The sequence below is a fragment of the Muntiacus reevesi genome, chromosome 1 (assembly GCF_963930625.1).
Source record: "Muntiacus reevesi chromosome 1, mMunRee1.1, whole genome shotgun sequence".
In the NCBI taxonomy this organism is placed as follows: domain Eukaryota; kingdom Metazoa; phylum Chordata; class Mammalia; order Artiodactyla; family Cervidae; genus Muntiacus; species Muntiacus reevesi.
In genome coordinates, this window is record NC_089249.1 from 34,747,968 (window position 1) to 34,772,471 (window position 24,504).

Below are 24,504 nucleotides of genomic sequence, written 5' to 3' on the forward strand. Positions count from 1 at the left end.
TCTGGAAAGGGCAAAACAATGGAAACATTGAAAGGATCAGTAATTGCCCAGGACAAAGAAATGGGAGAGGCAAGAATAGGCTGAGCACAGAGGAGTTTTAAGGCAATGAAAATACTCTGCACCATCTTATAATGACAGATGCATATCATTATATATTTGGCCAAACTCATAAACAGTATAACACAAAGAGTAAAACCTAATGTAAACTATGGACTTTGAATAATTATGATGTGTCAATAGAAGTTCAGCAATCGTAAAAAATGTATCTCTTTGATGGAGGATGTGACAATAGGAGAAGCTTAGCAATCATAAGGGCAAGGGTTAATGCAGGAAACCTCTGTTCTTTCCTTTCAATTTTGCTGTGGACCTAAAACTGCTCCAAAAAAGCTACTGAAAATAATAATTAAAATTTTTTTAAAAGAGCAGGTGGGGGTGTGCAGGAAATGAGTGCTCTAGTATATTTCCTAACAAAATTCACTTGTGAAAACACTTTTAAACCAGTGGTCTATACAGATGAATTAATACTTTGCCTTTGATAACCTCAAAGTCAAGGACCTTAAAATTAAATATAATATTTTTTTATTATAGTTTCTCTCTAAAATTGCCACTGTATTTCCTGACATTTAAATTCAACATCTAGGCTCAATCAATAGATATGAATGCATTTGAGATCTGTGAATCACCTAATACCTAAGTGCTCTGAACAGGTGTCTGCTAAGAAACATAATCCATTTAGTGGAGGCCTATAATACTTGTTTCGTTTTCTCAGGTGGTGTTGGATTATTAAAGTGGAAATATGTCAAAAAGTTTTTAGAGTATATTTCCATTTAAGTTGGACTTTACATTATTTAAAGCTATGATAATTCAACTCAGCTCTAATCCTCTTATAGTCTAGTCTGACCAAATCCATTATTTTTTATCTCGCCTGAATTTCAGTTTTCTTGTTACTAACCCCCACCTCATACAAAAAGTTTCAAGGAGGAAAACATCATTCACGTCCAATGTGTTTAGCCCATAGCCATATATATATATATTTTTCTTTTTAGAAAGCAGATAATGGACACTAGTGGGTTGAAACGGAGTTAGCAAAAAAAAAAAATAATGGTGACTATGCTATTGACTGACTATGGGGAGGTCATTTGATTGCTCCTTATTTCACTTTAATTATCTGCCAAATAAGGTAGTAAATTTGTTCACACTCCTAAGTTTTAAAGAGCAAACATATTAAAATAGCTCAAGATTTGCTTGTTTGTTGAGAAATAATATAAATTTAAAATATTATCATTATTTACCTAATCATATATAGTATTTACCATGGGCCTTTTAGTTATTCAGGGTGACAGTCCTTGTTGAAGAGTAGAAAGATTTGGAGTTGGATAATGAATTCAGTTCTTTCATTTAGTTTTGTTTGTTTAGTTTGTTATGATCTTCAACAAATGACATATGTGTTTCTTTGACTGCCTAGAATCTGAACTGCTTTTGTATCCGTAGAGAATTCCTCATCATATACAATTCTGTTGACCTCTCTCCTACTATAGAACCTGAAAAGACCAAAAACCTACTCCTCTGTCGTCTTCACTCCTAGCACCTAGTGTATCGGCACAGAACCTAGGTTTCTCCAAATATCAGATTATTCCAATTGAAATTCTGGAATGAAATAGAGTACACTTCATTTTGCCAGTTGAAATGGCAATGGTGGGGATGGTGCTCTGGGCATTTCCACTGAGCTGTTCCTACTAAGCAGTGCTTCTGTTACTAGTCAGGAGGCTGAAATGGGGATTCAGATGGACGGTAATGATATCTATCCTGATTTTATACTGAGAAACTGGGAGAAGCCAGAGGATGAATTTAGGGCATGATATTTCATATCAGAATCCCATTTATCATGTGACATTTCTGAAACACTCATTCAAACAAATGGACTCAGTGGTAAGTCCCAAGCAATTAGTTTTAGCTCAGAGTTGGTATGTTTAGGTCCTAAGAGATCTGTGGGTTTTTAAGCTGTTAGTACACTTGGGAGGCTAGAGGACACACTTCCACGAGGATTTGCAGCTATACTCTACTATCCATTCTCACGCTGGTTAGCCTCCCCTCAGGTGACCCTGGACCCACAAAGGCACAGCATCAGTAATTTCCCTCTCACCATGAGAATCTTCTCCAGGCAAACCAACTCACCAGAAACTACTTTCACAATCCCCTAAGGAAAAGTAAATGTTCCTAATGTGCTAAAGCTTAATTGTCTAGAATAGATTAAAATCATAAGCATATGCAAATACTAAATGAGTTACCACTTAATTAGAAAATATTAAATTTGTCAAGTGTATTACCAAGAATTCACTTTAAGGGATAAGTTGCATCAGACTCATTTTAAACATGAGAAACAGAAACAGCCAGTGTTCTTAGCAAATATTAACCTAGAATTTGAAATTGTGGCTCTTTAATTTAAAATATATTGACTCGTGGCTGAGTCCCTTCATGGTTCACCTGAAACTATCACAACATTGTCAGTAGGCTATACCCTAATTTTTTAAAAAAAGTCAAAATAAAATAAAATGCACTGACTCTAGAAATAAAATTCCAAAGGTACCAATACTAATAAGATATGTTAATTTCTGTAGTACAATATTTAACAAATGTCTGCCTTCAGAATTAATTTTGCTCCTTTTATAAATATGTATTTTAGAAGGAAATTACTTTAAATGGATAATGCCACATACAAAATAGACTTTATCTACAAATACTGCTTCCCTGGTGGCTCAGATGGTAAAGAATCTGCCTGCAATGCGAGAGACCTGGGTTCAATCCCTAGGTCAGGAAGATCCCCTGGAGAAGGGGATGGCAACCCACTCTAGTATTCTTGCCTAGAGAATTCCATGGAGAGAGGAGTCTTGTGAACTACAGTCCATGGGGTCAAGAAGAGTCAGAAATGACTAAGCAACTAACAGTTTCCCATTCAGTTCATAAATCATACAATGAAAAATCTTTTTTTTTAACTTAAAAAAATTATTTTAAGGAATTTAAACAACCAGGACTTAATGATGAAATTCTGATAATTAAGATAGTGGTTGACATAGTAATAGAGAAATTGACCAATTGAGTAGAGAGAGTATAGAAGCCCAGAGGCAGAGCTAGTCTAGTGTGGAAAAAATTTGGTGTATACAAAGAGGTGAGGAAGAGAGAAACTATTTAATAAATGAGGCTGAAAAAAATTTCCATTATGAAAAAGATCAAATTTGATCCCTACCACAGGCCATAATTTTTAAAAATCAATTCTAAATAGAATAGGGATTGAAAATACAAAAAAGTAAATAAAATTTCTAGAAGAAAATACAGATGAGTATTTAAGACCCTGCTGTAGGGAAAGATTTCTTACTTTAAAAAAAACACAGAATAAATAAAAATAAACTTTACTGTATCTAAATTAGGAAATTTTGTTCAAAAGCACCTTAGGGAAGGGGGTGTGGATAGGGGAGGACTTTAATGCAGGAAAAGACATATGGACATCTGTAACAAGAAAAATTGCTATAAAAAATATATCTTAGACTTCCCTGGTGGCACAGTGGGTAAGAATTTTCCTGCAATGCAGGGGTCACAGGTTCAATCCCTGGTCAGGAAATATCTCCCAACCATGCAGCAGAGCAACTAAATCCATGTAACACAATTCCTGAGCCCAAATTCTAGGGTCTGAAAGCTGCAACTTCTGAGCCCATGTGCTGCAACTATTGAAGCCTGCCTGCCTAGAACCTGTGCTTCACAACAAGAGAAGCCACTGCAATGAGAAGCCTTCACACCACAACTAGAGAGTAGCCCTTGCTTGCCACAATTAAAGAAACCCAAGCACAGCAAAAACATCCCATCACATTCAAAAATTAAAAATAAGCAAATAAATAAAAAGAATATATATTTTAAAACTCTTAAGAAAACAATAAGATAATCAATATAGAAACCGTAGTGAATAAAAGACACAAACATTTAGTTAAAGATAAAATGCATATGGTCCCTTGAACTACAAGGAGATCCAACCAGTCCATCCTAAAGGAGATCAGTCCTGGGTGTTCATTGGAAGGAATGATGCTGAAGCTGAAACTCCAATACTTTGGCCACCTCATGCAAAGAGTTGACTCATTGGAAAAGACCCTGATGCTGGGAGGGACTGGGGGCAGGAGGAGAAGGGGACAACAGAGGATGAGATGGTTGGATGGCATCACTGACTCGATGGACATGGGTTTGGGTGGACTCCGGGCGTTGGTGATGGACAGGGAGGCCTGGTGTGCTGCAATTCATGGGTCACAAAGAGTTGGACATAACTGAACGATTGAAATGAACTGAAAATGCATATAAACATGAAATACGTGATAGTCAACGTTGTTAATAATCAGTGAAAGGTAAATTAAGACCCAAATGAGATACCATGTTATGGCCATTAAATTTGCATAACTTAAAAAATCTCGCAATGTCAAGTGTCAGGAAGGACATGGAATTCCAAGTTATACATTCCTGTTGTAAAGTTATCTGAATGAAATCACTCTGGAAAACAATTTTATATTACCTCCAAAATCCAAACATTCATAAACCTTATGACCAGCAACTTAATTTGCAGGCATATATGCTAGAAAAATTCATAGATATGTACAATAGGAGACATGGATAGGAACCTTATAACAGCACTACTTTCAACAGCAGAAAGCTAAATGCCCATCAACATAAATAAGCTGATATATTAACACAATGGAATATCACATAGACAACATTTTACTATTAGAGCAATACAAATTGTGGTAGACTGAAAAATGGCCCCTGACAAACACTCAAATCCCAATTCCTAGAACCTATGAATATAGCAAGTCCTTCACATCCTCTCTTTCTATGGGTTCCATATTCATGGGTTGTGCATTTATGGATTGAAAATATAGTTTTTTAAATCCTGAATGTTCCACTAAGCAAAATTTGAATTTTCTGCTCACTGGCAGTTATTTACTTAGCATTTATATTACAACTATATACCTAGCATTTATATTGTATTAGCTACTATAAGTAATCTCAAGATGATTTAAAGGATGTACATAGGTTATATGCAAATACCACACAATTTTATATAAGGGTCTGGAGCATCCTCGGATTTGGATGTCTGGTGGGGATGGGTCCTGAAATTAATACCCCACAGACCCTAAGGATAAAAGGCTAGCTTAAAACTCAACATTCAGAAAACTAAGATCATGACATCCAGTCCTATCACTTTATGGTAATAGGTGGGGAAAAAAATGGAAACAGTGACAGACTTCATATTTTTGGGCTCCAAAATCACTGTAGATGGTGACTACAGCCATGAAAGAAAAGCTGTGACAAACCTAGACAGCTTACTGAAAAGCAGAGACATCACTTTGCAAACAAAGTTCTGTCTAGTCAAAGCTATGGTTTTTCCAGTAGTCATGCACAGATGTGAGAGCTGGACCATAAAGAAGGCTGAGCTCGAAACAAGTGATGCTTTCAAATTGTGGTGCTGGAGAGGACTCTTGAGAGTCCCTTGGACTGCAAGGAGATCAAACCAGTCAATCCTAAAGGAAATAAGTCCTGAACAGTCACTGGAAGGGCTGAAGCTGAAGCTCCAATACTTCGGCCAACTGATGTTTAGAACTGACTCACTGGAAAAAACCCTGAGGCTGGGAAAGGTTGAAGGCAGGAGGGGAAGGGGTCGACAGAGGATGAGATGGTCAGAAGACATCACTGACTCAGTGGACATGAGTCTGAACAAACTCTGGGCACTGATGAAGGGCAAAGGGGAGCTTGGCAAGCTGCATTCTATGAGGTCACAAAGAGTCGGACATGACTTGGTGACTGAACAACAATAGACACCAAGGGACAAATGTATTACCTTACATGGCAAAAGATACAATCAAGTTAAAGCTACTGAGAGGAAGAATTTATTCTTTTTTTTCTTATGGGCCCTAAGTGGTATCACATATATCCTTATAGGAGAGAGGAGAGGGAATTCTGAGACAGACATCCAGAAAAGAGGAAACAAAACCCACAAGACATCAAAATCCGAGGATGCTCCAGACCCTTATATAAAATGGTGTAGTATTTGCATATAACCTATGTACATCCTTTAAATCATCTTGAGATTACTTATAATAGCTAATACAATATAAAAGCTAGGCATATAGTCGTAATATAAATGCTAAGTAAATAGCTGCCAATGAGCAGTAAATTCAAATTTTGCTTAGAGATTTGAAAATGTTGACAATGTGGTGAAAAGCGAGGGCATGCTAGCAGTCACAGAAGCCGAAAGAGGCAAGGAACAGAGTATTCCTCTTGAGCCCCTGAAAGGTGAACAGCCCTGGTAGCATCTTGATTTAGGTCCCAATGAAACCAATTTTGGACTTCTGGACGCCTGAACTATGAGAGGATAAATTTCCGTTGTTTTTAAATACCACATTTATGGTAATTTGTTACAGCAACAAAACTAACATACAATCCAATGATACATCCATAAATACAGAAAGTGCATTTTCTAAAATGTTGGCTGGGTGACTGCTTAGTGCATATGCTAAAACTGGAACAATACAGAGAAGATTAGCATGACCCTGACAAAAGTTGATGTGTACATTCGTGAAGCATTCCATATTTTTAATGAATATTAGGATGTTAACAATAAATACAAAAGAATGAAAAAAAATAGCTGAAACAGAAAATGAAAATAAAAAGCCTAAATGAAAACTATGTAGATTTTAAAAAATTTATATTAACATGGAAAGCTATATGGCAAAAATGAAAAGAATAAATCTAAAAAAATAGGGGAGAAATCTTCCTTACTTAAGAGATCACTGTATCAAGGCCAATGTCCTTTTCTGGGACATTGATTATACTGTCTGACTATCCACAGTGCATGCTTAGGCACTCAGTCGAGTTGTGTGACTCTTTGCCAACACCATAGGCTATAACCCACCAGGCTTCTCTGTCCACAGAATTCTCCAGGCAAGAATATTTGAGTAGGTTGCCATTTTCTTCTCCAGGGTATCTTCTCAACCCAGGAATCAACCCTGGGTCTCCTGCGTTGCAGGCAGACTTTTTACTGTCTGAGTCACCAGTGATCCATAGGATTAAAACAAAATATGAGGCTTCCTAATTATAATTAGATATGAAATGATGGAATGATCATGGAATGGTGATAAGAACACTAGCTCTTCAGGATGCAGAGGAAAGAGACACAGGAATAAGTTTGTTAAGATATAGATAGGAAGAACCAGCAATTTGAGAAACATAGGAATGACAGAGGGAATTTTGATTTAATTTGCATTAAGCAAGCAGCTTATGACAGCCTCATCTACTTTTCCACTATAGCATATCCAAGACAGTGGTTCTGAAACTCTGATTGGAATCAGAATCACCTAAGAACTGGGCATAAACCCAAAGGCTCAGGTCTACCCTCTTCAGTGAGCCTGCCCTACTGTGCTTGTCCTGACTTCTCCAGGTGTTCCGATATACACCAGCATTTGAGAAAACCAGCAATGTGGGGAAAATACACACAGAAAACCGTAATGTCACTGGCAGCAATTGACTAGGCCCCCAGAAGAGTAACAGAAAGCTATTCTTTTCCCTCTGCCCATTCAAATCTGTTCTCTGAGGTTAATTCAAAGCAGAAATCAAAGCAGATGCCATGACTTTTTTGATCACTCTCAGAAAAATGTTCCTCTAGTCATCTTTACTCACAAAATATTTAATTTGGGTACTTAAATGATCACTCCCAAGAAATACTCAAGACTCCAAACTTAATTCAAAGCTCCTCCCTCCCTCCCTTCCTTAGAGAGGAAGCTAGCGTGGGGAGGTTTCTAGCTCCCTTCTTCTCACTCACTGGTCTTCTTCCCATCGGTTGACTGGTTCTAGAGCATCTAGATTTCAGGAAAGCATATTAGAAAGAACAAAGGCCAAGAAAGTTCTCCTTTAATAGTCACCAGTAGAATCTGGCACTGGTTTACCCTGACTTGGAAGGAATTTAAGATTGATTCTTCTCTTGGACAGTGTTTGGACTTTCTATGGAGTCCCATCACTGGCAATGGGATCCCCCACTGCTGCTCTCTTTAAATGAGTGTGGTCTCCTCTGCCTGGACATTGATGACCTCACCCTGACTTTCTGAGGCCCATTCCACTCTCTCAAGAGCCTAAGCCCCTCCAAGGTAGCTCCAGGTATTCTTTCTCTTCCATGTGGCCCCTCTGGCATCCCCAGGAAGCCTGAATGAATTCTTCCTTTCAAAGACTTCCAGCAGTAGCAAGCTGTTCCTAAGGCAGCCAGACTTCAGGTTTTTCTAGCAGCAATATCTGTGCCACAGACCGCAATACACAAGGCAATCTCTTTAAAAGGCCCCCTTGAATCCTCTCTCATTTGGCTTGAGGAGAAATTGAAAAGACATTTCATAGCACTCCAAATCAAATAAACTCTACTTAAAAGATAGACAACCAAAACAAAATAGCATGGAAAGATGAAACAAAACAGTGGGTGACAGTGCATTTGGGAGCATTGAGAAAAATGAGACAGCTATTTTAATTTGAACAAAGTAGAATTGAAAGATTGTTTTTAACGTGGATAAAAGAGAATCATGAAAGTAATAAGAGATGAAAATCCTAAGATGTTTCAAAATATAGAAAGACAAATTCTTGGAATAGAGTGATAATTTGACATAGGCCCAATTCTATACACATTTCTTAGCCCCTAATCAATTATAGAGAAAATATCTGATTATATTTAGGCTTCCCTGGTGGCTCAGATGGTAAAGGATCCACCTGCAATGTGTGAGACCTGGATTCAATCTCTTCCCTGGGTTGGGAAGATCCCCTGGAGGAGACATGGCAACCCACTCCAGTATTCTTGCCTGGAGAATCCCATGGACAGAGGAGCCTGGTGGGCTACAGTCCATGGGGTTGCAAAGAGTCAGACACAGCTCAGCGACTAAGCACAGTACACAGCACATAAAAATTAGAATAAATGAATTCAGAATTTTACATATATCAAACTTTGTGAAACTTTCAATAGAAAATTAACCAATGCACATGACTCTTTAAAAACAATATATACATTGCAAAAAATTTAAATTCCAAAGTATCAAAAATATGCTACCTCTAGTCTTTCTCTGCAAAAGAATAAAACCAGTATTTCCAAAAGAAATATTTTTTAAAAGGATCTGATTAGTTAATAATTCAAAAACAATCTCATAATACATTGGGCCAAAAATTATGTATAACTATAAACTGTTTAGGAAGTAATGGTAATGAGTTATATGTATAATTTGTAGGGGATGGTCAAAGCAATGCTCAAAGGAAATTTTATATTTTAAAAATAAAATTTTAATTAGTTTAAAATGAATTATTTGTCTTTTATTATGTTATCCTAAATTCAAGTATTTGGAGAAAATCCATAGAAATCGAGGTAAGTCAGAAAGAAAATATTAATAGCTTTGAATCTTTGGACTTTGATGCTGAATGAAAAAATACCTACTTTTTATTTGTTAAAAAAAATTGGGGCTTCTTTGATGGCTTAGTGGTAAAGAATCCACCTGCCAATGCAGTAGCCACAGGTTCGATCCCTGATCCGGAAAGATCCCACATGCTGCAGGGCAACTTAGCCTGAGTGCCACAAATATTGAATCTGTGCTCAAGAGCCCATGTGCCGCAACTACTGAGCCCACGTGCTGCAACCACTGAAGCCCACAAGCCTAGGGCCTGTGCTCCATAACAAGAGAAGCCACTGCAAGGAGAAGCCCATGCACTGCAGCTAAAGAAAAGCCCCCACAGCAACCAAGACCCAGCACAGCCAAAAAGAAATTAAAAAATAAAAATAGTTTTTAAAATTGGGTGCTTAATTCATGCTTGGCATTTTTCTGTACAAGAAAAAAAAAAAAAAAAAAAAAAGAGCAAGTCACATGTGTTATCCTCCAGAAATAGGGAATGAAGTCAGTTGGAAATTAAGTTAATAGATAATTAACAAATAGGGGATATCAGGGATTCTCTGATAATAAGTACAAGAGGCCAAAAGGCAGGTAGCTGTACCATCTATAAGCCATAAGATGACAGTGAAGGTCTTTTGAAGGAAGGATATGCAAAGTAAGACTTCAGGGTAAAAGGCATTATCCATTAGGGAGAAGGGTGTGGTACACACACAGGGAAGCATATGGACAGAGAAAGAACAGAGTGCATTTAAAGAACTGAAGACAATATTGCTGTTGTTCAATCGCTAAGTCATGTCTGAACCTCTTGCAATTTCATGGAAGTGAAGCCTGCTGGGTTCTTCTGTCCATGGGATTTCCCAGGCATGAATAATAAAGTGGGTTACCATTTCCATCTCGAGGTGATCTTCCTGACCCAGGGATCGAACTTGCATCTCCTGTATCGGCAGGCAGATTGCTTACCACTGAGCCACCTGGGAAGCCCCCAAAACAATATTGTTAGAGAGTAAACACTAAAATTTGGTTATGGAGAGGTAAGCCTGGACCCTATCCTGGAAAACCTCATAGGAAATGTTAAGGAATTTCGACTTCATCCTGAGAAGGGATGAAAGTAGAGGTGTGACATTTTAGAAATGTGGCAGGATGGGAGGTGTAGAAGGCTACCCTCTCTTGGGTGAGATCCATGCCATGCTAGGAGCAGAGGGACTCATAAATCTTAGTAAAGCCACAGACATAGATGCAAGATGAAGTTAAGCAAGGAAATGAACACTGAAAACCTAAAATTATGTACAGAGAGCCAGGAAGTGAATACTAACAAATACTGACTCAGGAGAAAACAGAAGGTCCAAAAGTGAAGGAAAAAATAACAGCAGCCAGAGAGAAGGGTACAAAGGAAAGATACAAAACTCAGAGGAGAGTGGAGATGAAATAATAAAAAATTAACAGAGGTGTTATAAATTATAAGAACTGAGGAAAATTGGCAAAGCCTTCACTGTAACCTTAGGGAGAAAAATTTCAATAGAATTGTACCACAATTCTACTGGGTTTCCTTTAAGGTCAATTGGCAAACCATTTCTTAGAAACTGATGATTCAGGCCTATTATGAAATTTTAATTCCCCAATCAATTAAAACACTTATTACACTCCCATTCACAAGATACCTAGGTAGGCTGAATGTGAAAGCTTAGAAATCAGGTTGTGATTCTCTGGAATCACAGAGCAGTAGTTATTCTACATAAGGACTTTAAAAAAAAAACAAAATGAAAGTTTTATGGGAAATTTCAGAGTAATCTTGCAAGTCAATCATTAATTTGAATAAAATTGGAAGCTTTTAATAAAATAATATTAATTTCCTGAACATTATTCCCAGCAGTGATGGTAACATCACATCAACTTATAACCAAAGCACTACATGTTAAAAGTGAGAGGCTTCCATCTAAAATGTGACTTATAGGAATGTATGAAATTGCAGCAAAGAATTTTTAGAGGGTATGATTAGTGAAATATCACTTTCTCTCCACAGATTAGGAAATTTCTTCCCAGTGCCACTGAGCCCTTCTGCTTCCATCAATTTGGTTACCAATTATTTCCCAATATCCATCAATGCCAGTCACTAATATATTTCTCTGTGGTATTTTAAAAGTAATCCTAAGGATAAAGTGGAATGGAAATGAGTCATCTGCTCTTGCTGGAACAATTGGCCAATTCAAAATATTTAAGTGCCAGTTCTGAGGGTAATTATGAAGATCACATTAAATATATCAACTGCCAAAGCTGATTATGTGGATACATTCATAGATGAAGTTAAACTTTGCAGAATTCCAGTAAATTGAAGTTCCAGGATTACATAAGCATCTAATTAACTTTTTAGTCAGTTATTCAATCAATCATACATTATCTATTTATTGAGCATCTACTATGTACCAGGTCCTCTTCCAGGCAGAGGGAGTAGCAGGAACAAAAAGAAATAACTATATTCTCAATGATCATCACAGAGTTGCTTTCTCTAAGTATTCATTTCTGAAATAAGAAAAATTCATGACACAAGACGTTTTGAAGAGGTATGTGTTCTTTGAAAGCTTTGAAGATGAGTCTGTGATATATTTTGTCACTTCTCCCAAATCCATTTAAAATATTTATCATCTTTCTCTGACAAAATGTAAAACAATGTTTCTTTTTTGAAGGCAATGAAAAAGGATTCTGTAATAAAATTTGCTTATTGCTCATGAGAAAGAATTCTAATAACAGAATTTTTTTAAAAACACAGTTTTTAAAAATTATAATTTTAAATTTGGAATCTGTCAGCCACATACTTGATTTACCAGTCACCTGCATATTAGAAAATTCAGTAATCTCTAGATGTGTCTCAGTTGCATGAAGAATAAGAACACATCAACCCATGTTTTATATCTTTCTTAGTCCACTCCTAATGCTTTTGTTCTGCTTACATATTTTAAGAATTATTCATCCTTTCGCATATTTATGAGTAGTGTCATATAAAGACATGGCAGAATTGAGGGCTTTTCACATTTTCACTTATTCAGAAAACATTACAACTTGTAAATTCAAACAACATGCAACACAATAAAGGCATACACTTCTTTGCTTTTCTTCCTTAAATTCAGCACCTACTTCATTACATTTCCCACCATTTCATGACTCTGTTGCTGACCAGCTCATATCTTTTCTTGTGATTTGCTGCTGAAAAGTTTTTACATTCTATGGACGTTGATGTCCACCATTTTTTCTAGTTTGATGAAATTTGGGAGCTTTGAAATTAGGATATATTGACATTTCCAGTGAGTCTCATATATACTTAAATAGCTCTTTTCTTAGAAGTTTCTCATAATATATTATTAAATAAGTTGAGGAAGTGATCTTATGTACTGGGTCATTTTTGTTTTATTTTTGTTAGTATCAAATGTATTCCCTTTTCTAGGAATCTACTTGCAATTTATATTTCTTGTTTTTCAGGCTAATGTAAATAATCAATCCTCTGATAACTCAACAAACATGTATTTAACACTACTTTGTAGGAGACAGTTTTGTAGGTGCCAAGAATATAACTGTGAACAAAATATAAATTCCTGCCCTCATAGAGATATCACAGCCTTGTAATATTAAACAACTTTTTAAAAAGAAATGTATTCCACTTCCCTGGTGGCTCAGATGGTAAAGAATCTGCCTGCAATGTGGGAGACTCAGGTTCAATCCCTCAGTTGGGGAGATCCCCTGGAAAATGGAATAGCTACTCACTCCAGTATGCTTGCCTGGAGAATTCCACGGAGAGAGGAGCTGGCAGGCTATAGTCCATGTGGTAGCAAACAGCTGGACATGACTGAGCAACTAACACTTTCATATTCTTTAAGACAAAATTTAGTTACTCTATTTTATTCAACCTCTCCTGAATAAAGTTTTGGTCCTTTAAGAGCACAGTTTTCCTACAAAATATACTTTAAAAATCAATCATTTAAATTATATTTCATATCTTTCTTGTACTTCATGTTTCTAGGGCTCTCTTTCTAACTTTTTCTCTACAACACCTTGTCTTATAAATGTCTTTTCTTATATCTAAATTATTTGGTAAAATAATTGGTTTAAATAGCTAAATGTGCCATAGTTTTACCATCAAAAATATGAATATCAGTGTTTTTAAAAACTCAGTATTGTACCTTTAGGTTTGAGATCATTTGGGTCAATAATTTTGTGACTGAGATTGGAAATTGTCCCTGACATATATTCCTTCCCCTCTTTTATAGTTGAGGTTTGTCCTTTTGGGGTTCCTCTTTTTCACTGACTGGGCCATAAATAAGAGGTGGTGGTGGAGGTTTAGTTACTAAGTCACGTCCCACTCTTGAGACCCCCATGGACATAGGATCTCCCAGGCAAGAATACTGGAATGGGTTGCCATTTCCATCTTCAATAAATAAGAGACTGGAGTTCGATGGGTCACAAGTGACCGCAGCATGGAAGCCACATAGTGACTATGGCCCAGCAGCAAGAGAGAGGGCATTTCGATCCCCAATGACTATGCAGGCATCATGCCAACCCTGGACAGGTAACACTAAGATTCTGTTTGCCTGAGACGGAAAACCCCCATGATGCTTACAACTTTGCCATTTGTAGATTTCTATCAGTTGCAGACAAATCTAATCCTATGTGATCCATAGTCCATAACTTATTTTCATAAATTTAACAATCTTTTCTAGATCCTATATAATTATGGTCACCCAGATTATTTATCGGAAATGATGAAACTTTCAACTATGACTGTTACTGAGAACAGCATGATTCTCCAGTCCAATGCTTGGAGATTTTTTTCTGAAAAATGAAAACACAATCTTTTTCTGACATCATTTTCACATAATCACAGATACCTAGGGAAAAAACAAATGAACCATGTCCAAAATAGCAAGTGACTGGTGATAATAAAAGTACATGAATGTTGAGTTATTAAATAATTGACTAATTACATTAGAATGAAAGACAAGAAATATTTCAACTAATAATTACAAGTAGATTCCTACCAAAGGGAATAATAATATTTTGAAAGTGAGACAACAGACAAATATGTTAGCTCAGGCAGCTAACACCAACCAGGCAGAAAAAAAGGCACTACTTGAGTGTTTGATTAAGAAAGATGCATTAAGTTGACCATAAAATTTACTTTTTTTTATCAAATAGGATATTGAAAAAAATCCACTCTATAAAATTACAGTAAAAAGTGTGACTTGTTTTATATAACTGATTTAATGTAATTGTTTCTATTTTATCACTTTCCTCAGAGTTAAATTTTGCCTCCCCCCATTTTTCTGGGAAATTAAGATTTGCATATTCCCCACTCTTCCCTTTTTCCTCCCTCTGCTTGATGCTATCTTATGCATGAAATTGTACAAGGGGTTCACTTTCATTTTTTTTTCTTTTTTAAAAGATGCCTTATTTTGTATTGAGATATAGCTGATTAACAATATTGTGATCTTTCCAGGTGAACAGTGAAAGGACTCACCCACACAGACACATGTCCATTCTCCGCCAAACCACCTTCATTTTCTAACCAGGATCCTGTACATTAAATACCAGATCCATCATATGTCATGCAACTGTCACATGGTGCTGAATATTTTTCCAAATTTCAATGATTCACAACCACTGCTAAATTGCTCAAGAGCATTTTTAATCCAGAGTGGTTAACATGAGTTGAACAGTAACATTATTTAACTGGTAACACTGTAGGTTTACAAGCAAAAGCAAGCCTTACACCAGAGACATCAAGTCGGCAAGAAATAAATAAAAGAGAGTGAAACCATCAAATTTTAAAAGCTGATGTGAAAAGTGTCTTATTTAATTCAAATAAACTACTATGAAATAATCCTTTAAAACATGTAAATGAAGAGCTAAGCACCTAAAAGTGAAGATAACATCTAGTTGAGAGAGAGAGAGTTTATATTCTGTTGGACGGTGGGATTAAATAACACGAAGACTCAAAATACACCTACATATAAAGAGTTTGGTTCCCAAAACAATTTTTAAATATTTATACCATCTCTAAGGGAATGGCTGGAATATGGACAAAGTACCCTGTTTAAAAGAGTTTCAAAGAGCATACCTATTGTTGCAATTAATTTACTTCCTGACAGGCTGAAAGAAATTAAAGATCTGTAGATGTTTATGGTACTTGATAAGTTTAGACGAGAAATTATATTAACATTTGTGATTATCAATAATAACAAAACAGTTCAAGAGATTCACACATGAGAAAAACAAAATGCTTTTTTTAGTTTGGATGCAACTGAACAAAAGTACAACTCAAACTTGTTTTTTAGCAAGATAACATAGAAGTTCAAGTTACATATTAAATCTTTATTTCCACTCAAAAGTTTAGGAGGTTTTAATAGACTGACTCATTAGAAAAGACCCTGATGGTAGGAGGGATTGGGGGCAGGAGGAGAAGGGGACGACAGAGGATGAGATGGCTGGATGGCATCACCGACTGGATGGACGTGAGCTTGAGTAAACTCCGGGAGTTGGTGATGGACAGGGAGGCCTGGCATGCTGCGATTCATGGGGTCACAAAGTGTCGGACATGACTGAGCGACTGAACTGGACTGAGCTGGACTAAATAGAATAGACTGCTAAGCCAGCATAGCAAGCGTCATACTCTGATACAACATTAACAATGCAAACAGAAACTCATTTATTCCATAAGTGCAAAGTATCAGAATTTTATTGACTTTTAGTTTTTACTACTTTAATTTTTTTTATGTGCACAATGTTTACAGAGACAGCACAGAAATGCTTACTGATAGCATGGTATTGTGAAGAGTGACTAGTCAGACTGTCCTGGGTTCAAGCCCAGGACTTTGCCATCTGTATAATTTCAAGCAAATTGCTCACTTCCACTTGCCTCAATTTTTAAAATGAGAAAAATAATAATATTTCTTTTATAAAGTCATGTAAGGAGGAGCATGTAAGGCTCAGAGTCTCAAATGAGAAGCGGACACAAAAAGTCAATTCTGACCTCATTAACCCTCACTTGCTTACTTTCTTTTATATCTTTGAGTAGCAGTGCAAGGAAAAAAATTACAGACACACATTTCTGGATGAATTGCTAACATCTTCCTTCCGTTTATCAACCAGTGTTCTTGATACACTGAATGGAAACTTAAGGAATTGGAAAAATCCTATTTTCCATGTCAAAAGTTATGACATCATCCTACTTGCAACTTGTCTTAATCTTCTCCAGGTGGGATGAATTCTTGGGCCAACTAGAATAAATGTCATAGACTTGGAAAGCTAGAAAAGAATGCATATTTGAATTTTCCAAAATATTATCTCCATCATTACAGTGAAAAAGGAAGAGCAGAGTGATTGAGCTCGAAGGACAGGAGGTAACATGGCTGTGCTTCAGAAAGGATACCAGTCAAACAATGGAGAGGAAATGGTATTATCTGGATACAAAGCCAAGCAGACCTTGACAGATACAGACATGGTGAATCAGTCCCTTATTAGATTTGTCGGTCTCAGCTGCCCACTGAGCTTTAGAGTTTAGCTACATCTACTCCTCCTACAGTCACAATGAAAAATCTATAAGGAGAAGCTATTTAACAATTAGAGAGGCTCCCTGGGATGTGCCCATGAGTAATCTCCTTTAACTTGTCAGTTTCCTCCTAATACAGTGGAAGGGTGTCTCCATGTAGGCTGCATATTTTTATTTTAAAATTTTAACTTCACTCCTGTCAATGCGAGAGATGCAGAAGATGCAGCTTTCATCCCTAGGTCATGAAGATTCCCTGGAGGAGGAAATAGACTCCAGTATCCTTGCCTGGAAGATCCCATGGAGAGAGGAGCCTGCGGTGCTACAGTCCATGAGGTCACAGAGTCGGACATGACTGAACCACTGAACATAGCGCAGCTCAAGTTCTGTATTACTATGAGTTTTACCACCATTTATGGAGAAGTAACATCCAGTTAAAAACAGCAGCCACACTGATTTAGCCTCACATGGCCCTAAAGGATTGATAGAAGACTCATTTGTACCAATATTTTCTGATTCTGTTCAGGATTACCAAAGATGTACAAGTTCAATTTAGAAAATTTCAATCTTGAATCACACATTTAAGCTTCAAAAAATGAATTAGTTCATTTTCAATTAATTGAACCATGAAATAATGAAAAATATTAACCTTGTCAGTTAACACAGTTAATCAGCAGTCAGCACACTTCAAGCAGCTGACTTTTGGCTTCCATGTGTCTTCTCTTATACACAGAGCATTAATCTCTACCCTGTTGTTCTAAATATTAATGCTCATATTTAAAGGCAGAGGCACATACATCTTAAAATGTATTTTAGATTTAGGTTGTGAAATCAAGGTTTTAAAGGATTACATTATATCACAGTAAAATGTTTATTTTGCCCATGGGGCACTTTTAATATGACACTAGAATGACCCTAGTAGTAAAGAACCCGCCTGCCTTCCCTGGTGGCTCAGCAGTAAAGATTCTGACTGCTAATGCAGGAGACTCAGGAAACACGGGTTTGATCCCTGGGTTGGGAAGATCCCCTGAAAGAGGGCATGGCGACCCATTTCAGTTTTCTAGTCTGGAGAATCCCATGGACAAAGGAGCCTGGCAGGCTATAGTCCATAGGGTCACACAGAGTTGGACACAACTTAAGTGATTTAGCATGCATGCAAGAATATTTAGTGTTTGAGCAAGACAAGTCTTGTAAGGATTGCTAATACTGTCTTCAAGCTTCCTAGAGAGCATAGGGCTTTAGCCTCCCTTTTCAGATGCAAATGACAGCTTGTTAAGTATTATTTTTAGAGCAATGACTCCTCTTGGCTCACTTAATGATCCCAGCTCTGGAGAGATAAAGATGCACCTTACCCTAGCTAACACTGGGTCATACTTATACCAGATCACAAAGCCCAGGTAAGACCCATATGTCTGCCAGTATGTGACCTTCCACCTAAAGAAACAGCTATCAATCCTTCCACCCTCATGTGCTTCCTCTGAGGAAATAAAAGGAAGCTGAGATGGTAAGGGTGCTGAACACTTGTTTTTTTTTTTTTTTTTAATAATATATTTTATTTGTTATTTGTTTATTTATGGCTGCACTGGGTATTTGTCGCTGCACGCAGGCTTTCTCTAGTTGTGGTGAACTGGGGCTACTCACTAGCTGCAGTACACAGGCTTCTCATTACAGTGGCTTCTCTTGTTGTGAGCATGGACTCTGAGACTCATGGGCTTCACTAGCTGTGGTGCACAGGCTTGGCTGCTCCACTGTATGTGGGATCTTCCCAGACCAGGGATCAAACCGGTTTCCCTTGGTCCCTTGCATTCCAAGGTGGATTCTTAACCAAGGGCCACCAGGGAGGCCCAATGTTTTAAACGGGCAAGTGATCTCCAACAAGTTACTGTTGAGGTTGTTGCTGTTCAGTCACTTAGTCTGAACACCAGACTAAGTTCAGTACACTCTCTGAATACCAATGGGGTGTCCTATAACTTAACCTGGAGTTGGTATAGACCACACAGGTTAATTCTGAAAGAGATGGGAATACCAGACTATCTGACCTGCCTCTTGAGAAACCTGTACGTGGGTCAGGAAGCAACAGTTAGAACTGGACATGGGACAACAGACTGGTTCCAAATAGGAAAAGGAGTACATCAAGGCTGCATATTGGCACCCTGCTTATTTAACTTATATGCAGAGTACATCATGAGAAACATTGGGGTGGAAGAAGCCCAAGCTGGAAGCAAGGTTGACAGGAGAAATATCAATAACCTCAGATATGCAGATGACATCACCCTTATGGCAGAAAGTGTAGAGGAACTAAAAAGACTCTTGATGAAAGTGAAAGAGGAGAGTGAAAACGTTGGCTTAAAGCTCAACATTCAGAAAACTAAGATCATGGCATCTGGTCCCATTACTTCATGGGAAACAGATGGGGGGACAGTGAAAACAGTTGCAGACTTTATTTTTGGGGGGCTCCAAAATCACTGCAGATGGTGACTGCAGCCATGAAATTAAAAGACGCTTACTCCTTGGAAGGAAAGCTATGACCAACATAGATAGCATATTAAAAAGCAGAAACATTACTTTGCCAACAAAGGTCCACCTGGTCAAAGCTATGGTTTTTCCAGTGGTCGTGTATGAATGTGAGAGTTGGGCTGTGAGGAAAGCTGAGTGCTGAAAAATTGATGCTTTTGAACTGTGGTGTTGGAGAAGACTCTTGAGAGTCCCTTGGACTGCAAGGAGATCCAATCAGTCCATCCTAAAGGAGATCAGTCCTGGGTGTTCATTGGAAAGACTGATGCTGAAGCTGAAACTCCAATACGTTGGCCACCTCATGGGAAGAGTTGATTCATTGGAAAAGAGCCTGATGTTGGGAGGGATTGGGGGCAGGAGGAGAAGGGGACGACAGAGGATGAGATGGTTGGATGGCATCACCGACTCGATGGGCATGAGTTTGAGTAACCTCTGGGAGTTGGTGATGGACAGGGAGGCCTGGCGTGGGGCGATTCATGGGGTTGCAGAGAGTTAGACACGACAGAGTGACTGAAAAGAACTGAAATGAAAGCAGGTTACCACAAGGCTGTCACCCCACTTTAGACACCGGTTACAAATCTTCCCCTCCTTCTAACCAACAAATTATCAATCAAGGGTTCCCACAATACCCTCCCAACATTTGATGATTTGCTCACAGAATTCTGGAGTAGTTTACTTACTATTACATGCTGATTATAATGGATACAATTTAGGATCAGGCAAGGCATAGGGGCAAGTTCACAGAGCTTTCAGGTTCTCTGGGTACACTCCACGTTGTCAGCACCAAGATATGTTCACCAAACTGAAGACACTCTGAATCTAGTTATTTAGGGCTTTTATGGAAGTTCTATCATGCAGGCAAAACTGATTAAATCATTTGTGGTAGGTAATTAATTTGATTTCTAAATCTTCTCCCTTCCCAAAGATTGGAGAAGAAATATGAATGCTGAAAGTTCCAGTCCTCCGGTCATGTGGTTGGTTCCCCCAGCAACCAGCTCTGCTTCTGATGCTATCCAGTGGTCCACCAAGAGTTACTGAACTAGCTTAAACTCAGATATGGATAAAAGGAGCTTATTATGAGCTCACCCCCTCAGTAAACTTCAAGAGTTTTAAGAGTCAGACATGACTGAGTGACTGAACAACAAAAGAGCTCTGCACCAGGAACCAGGGGGAAAAACCGAATAGGTTCATATTATCTCACAGTATCACAGGGTATGGTTGTTTAGTTATTTTCCTCCCCAGGTTGTACATTAGGAAGAGGATCTATGATTTAAATCTATAATTACTGCAAATTTATATATCTATAGTGACATTTATATTGAAATCCCAGCATAACCTTGGTTGTACAAAGACAGCTCTAGACATAGTTATGGTCAAACACTTCCTTTTGTCAACTGCTTACTATTAACTTAAGACATCATATGTAAACATGAATATGAATATGCCCTTTTCAAAACAATTTCAAGGGGTTCTTTTGTGGAATCGCAGAATTTCAGGGTAGGAAAATTTGTTACAAAACCCAATTATTTAGAACACTCTGCAATTTAAGCTCTATCCATAATTTTATGAGACCAATAGGCTATAGAGCAAGGGCCACTTGCTTTGGTAAATTTATCTTCAATTCCTGGTTCTGAGAAGTAAGATTTTAAGAAGAAACTGGGAACAAAAATATGTGACTACTGATTTCACAGCCCCCTGTGATTTCAAACACACTTTCCTACTTTGTCAAACAACTGTCAAACAAGGTTATTTTTTTTCCTCCTCATTTCAGTGTCTCTCATGCTTCCTGATATTAGAATCATACTAAAATGAAATTAAACACTGTTCTCATTTTGCCTAGCTTGTTTTACAGGAAAGAATAATATACCCTAAAAGGAATATACACTTAAATGAACGGGTGACGTGTGACTATAAGAGTCACATGGGAAATAAAACTGCTCTTTCGGAAACAGTAAAAATTACTGCTATATAGCTCGCAAACTAGAAACTTTCAGATTATTTTCTGAAATTTCATTTTCAATATTGAGAACATTCAGTATGAGGATGATATAATATTTTAAATCCCTAAATCCAGAGGTAGTGTTGGTGTAGTTTAAATAAACTATTCAACAAAACATAATTTATCAACTCTGTATGGGACAAACCAAAATCTCTTTTCCTCTTCTAGAAATTGAGTCACCTCACTAGAAAATGATTGCTTAGAACATTCCTTAAGTATCCAAAAACATCTATAAGTATAAAGAGTTACATGGACTTATTCAACCTAGAAAACATGTATACACACACAAATACACACTTCAATTAAATATATATACCCATGTCATACCAGATTTATAGCCTTTACTATTTGGAGCAAGGATAAAGAAGGAAAACCCTTTACATATGGAAACAAAAAGAAAATGACAAGTCATTTTTGGTATTTGATAAACTAACCATAGACTTCTGACATAAATGCATGATTATAAATGCAAGGTATCTATCTAATGCATCATACCAAATAAGCCATAAATTCTGAAACATAAGATCAAGCAATAACTAAGGTCTGGATAAAAATCATGACTGAATACACAGGATGAAAGCCAAAGAACAGACTCCTATGGATAAATAACAGTTAAACATCACACACTTAAGTTAATATTTTACTTTACTTATTTTCCAAAATACTGCATTAATTCAATGAATATATGAAGATCCTATTTGTGTGGGTGTGTGTGTGTGCACATGCACACATGCGCTCAGTTATGTCTGACTCTTTGCTACTCCCTGGACTATAGCCTGCCAGGCTCCTCTGTCTGTGGGATTTTCCAAGCAAGAATACTGGAGCTGGTTGTCATTTCCTACTCCAGGGAATCTTCTTAACCCATGGATTGAACCCACATCTCTTGCACTTCCTGTATTGGCAGGAGGATTCTTTACCACTGTGCCACCTGGGAAGCCCTATTACATGCTGGAATCATTCTGTTTGTAGCAAATTCAGGGTCATCAATAGGTACTAAAAAGTAATATCTTTCCTAAGAGATTTTATTTCACTCACTGCTGACATTGTGTTCTTTTCTGTTGTTTTTGAAATTGATAAATGTTTACCACATTCAGTAACATTTTCCAGACTTCCAGACAGATGAATTCATAGCGTACACATTCACTTCCTCTGGAAAACACAATTTGAGCTTTTGTTTCCAGAGAATACAGGCTAAGTTTATTTTTAAGGAGAATCAATGAAATAAAATGATTGCTTCACCTAGGAGCCTAGCCTCAAAGCCATGGATAACCTAGAGGACTTCAGTGACCTATGTCTTTTTCCACAGGAGTCTGTTGCAATTAAAATGAATCTACTCTCCTGTAAAGTTCTCTTTATCCAGGTACCACCAACTTTATGAGAACTCCACTACCTGCTCCAGCCTCATCAAACAGGCATTCAGGACAAATCCTTCCATGTTAACTGCTTTAAATGTTGATTTTGTAATGACTTTTTGTACAACTATTTTTAAACAATAGTCTTGTTTCTTTTACCTGTTCTACTATAGTTACTGGAAAAAAGAAAAATTATTTTAGGAATGTAACTTCCTGATTTCCTTGTATTGTTCTCTGTGGGTATCTGTGTGGGTATCTGTGTTTTGTTCATCTGCCTTGTCCTCACTTGAGGGCAAGAATCAAATTTATAGTCCTATATAGCCCTGTAACTAAAATATCTTTTAAAACCATAACTCATTTTGTTTACTACTCCTCTGGAGATTATATAGATTTATTTAAATATGTTTATGTCACACCTATCTGCTGATATTAACATGGACATTAGTGATTTTGTCATGTGCCAAATAGTTATTTAATTAAGGCCTCCAAAGACTGACAATCAGAATTGGAATTCTCTAAATTTGAGTCTACAGAGTTTGTTGGTGAATATGTGTATATATGTATATTTATGTATATATATATATACATTTATATATATATATAATATTCTGAATATATACTAACTAGTGTCAAAGACTCAACAGAAGAATCTTGTTAATGTTAATGCTAATCCAGTTATTCAATGTTTCATTAAGTAACTTGATTACTGTATCTAGTCCTGAAGAGGCTATTTGATCTCTCTCTCAGCTGACTTGATTTCTACAACAACTTTTCCAAAGTCACACAGCCAAGGATAACCTAGAAGTGGACTTGAGTTTGTATGTCTAGAAAGCTTACGCTTTTCACATTGGGCAGAATTACATTTTGTTCTCCCACCTCCACCTATGACCGGTTTTTCTGTATTTTTAACATAAGCGAACAGCAGCAGCATCTATCAAGTCACCCATGTTATAAATCGAAGCCCTCTGCGGCTGTTCCGTCTTCCTCAGAGACCATTTAAATTAGTCCCAAAGATCAGGAGAGTTGACCTCGTTAATATTCCTGGTAGTTTGACGCTTTTTTTCTACTTCTCCTGCCTTAGATAAATTCCTTATTTAAATTAACATTCTCCTCTTTCTCTCACCTACTCCCCTCTACTGAATCCACTTATCAACAAATTATCTATCTACACATTTGCATGAACACACACACACACACACACACACACACACACACACACCATCACCACCATAAAATTCAAGATAAAATTTAATTTCCTTGGTATGTCATATAGTGTTCTCTATGACCCAATCACTGCCTAACTCCCTCTGGGTTTTGTTGACATATCACACTTTTTATTTTATTCCTCAATCGTATTAAATCACGCATTTTCCCCTGAATATGTCAAAGGTTTTTATGTTTCTGCAACTGTGTTCAGCAGCTCCAATTACCTGAATATGCTTTGCTTCCCCCAACCTCTTCAGGTCAAACAGTCCTTCTTCTGTGAGGCCTTCTGTGAGTCTCCCCTTTGGGAACACGCACTGACTGCCGAATATTAATCTCATGCAAAATTTATTGGCTTAAATTAGCATAATCTCATTGCTTTATTTTATATGGCTTCAGGATAATGTATTTCACAACTCTAGCCAAAGTTAGTTTCCCTGTTATTTTACAAGACTAGCATCTTTT

At 37.2% G+C, this 24,504-nt stretch overlaps 1 pseudogene; it reads left to right on the plus strand.

Annotated features, from left to right (window-relative positions):
• Nucleotides 1-6,533: 6,533 nt before the first annotated feature.
• Nucleotides 6,534-6,629, plus strand: LOC136156771 (U6 spliceosomal RNA; annotated as a pseudogene).
• The last annotated feature ends 17,875 nt before the right edge of the window (nucleotides 6,630-24,504 follow it).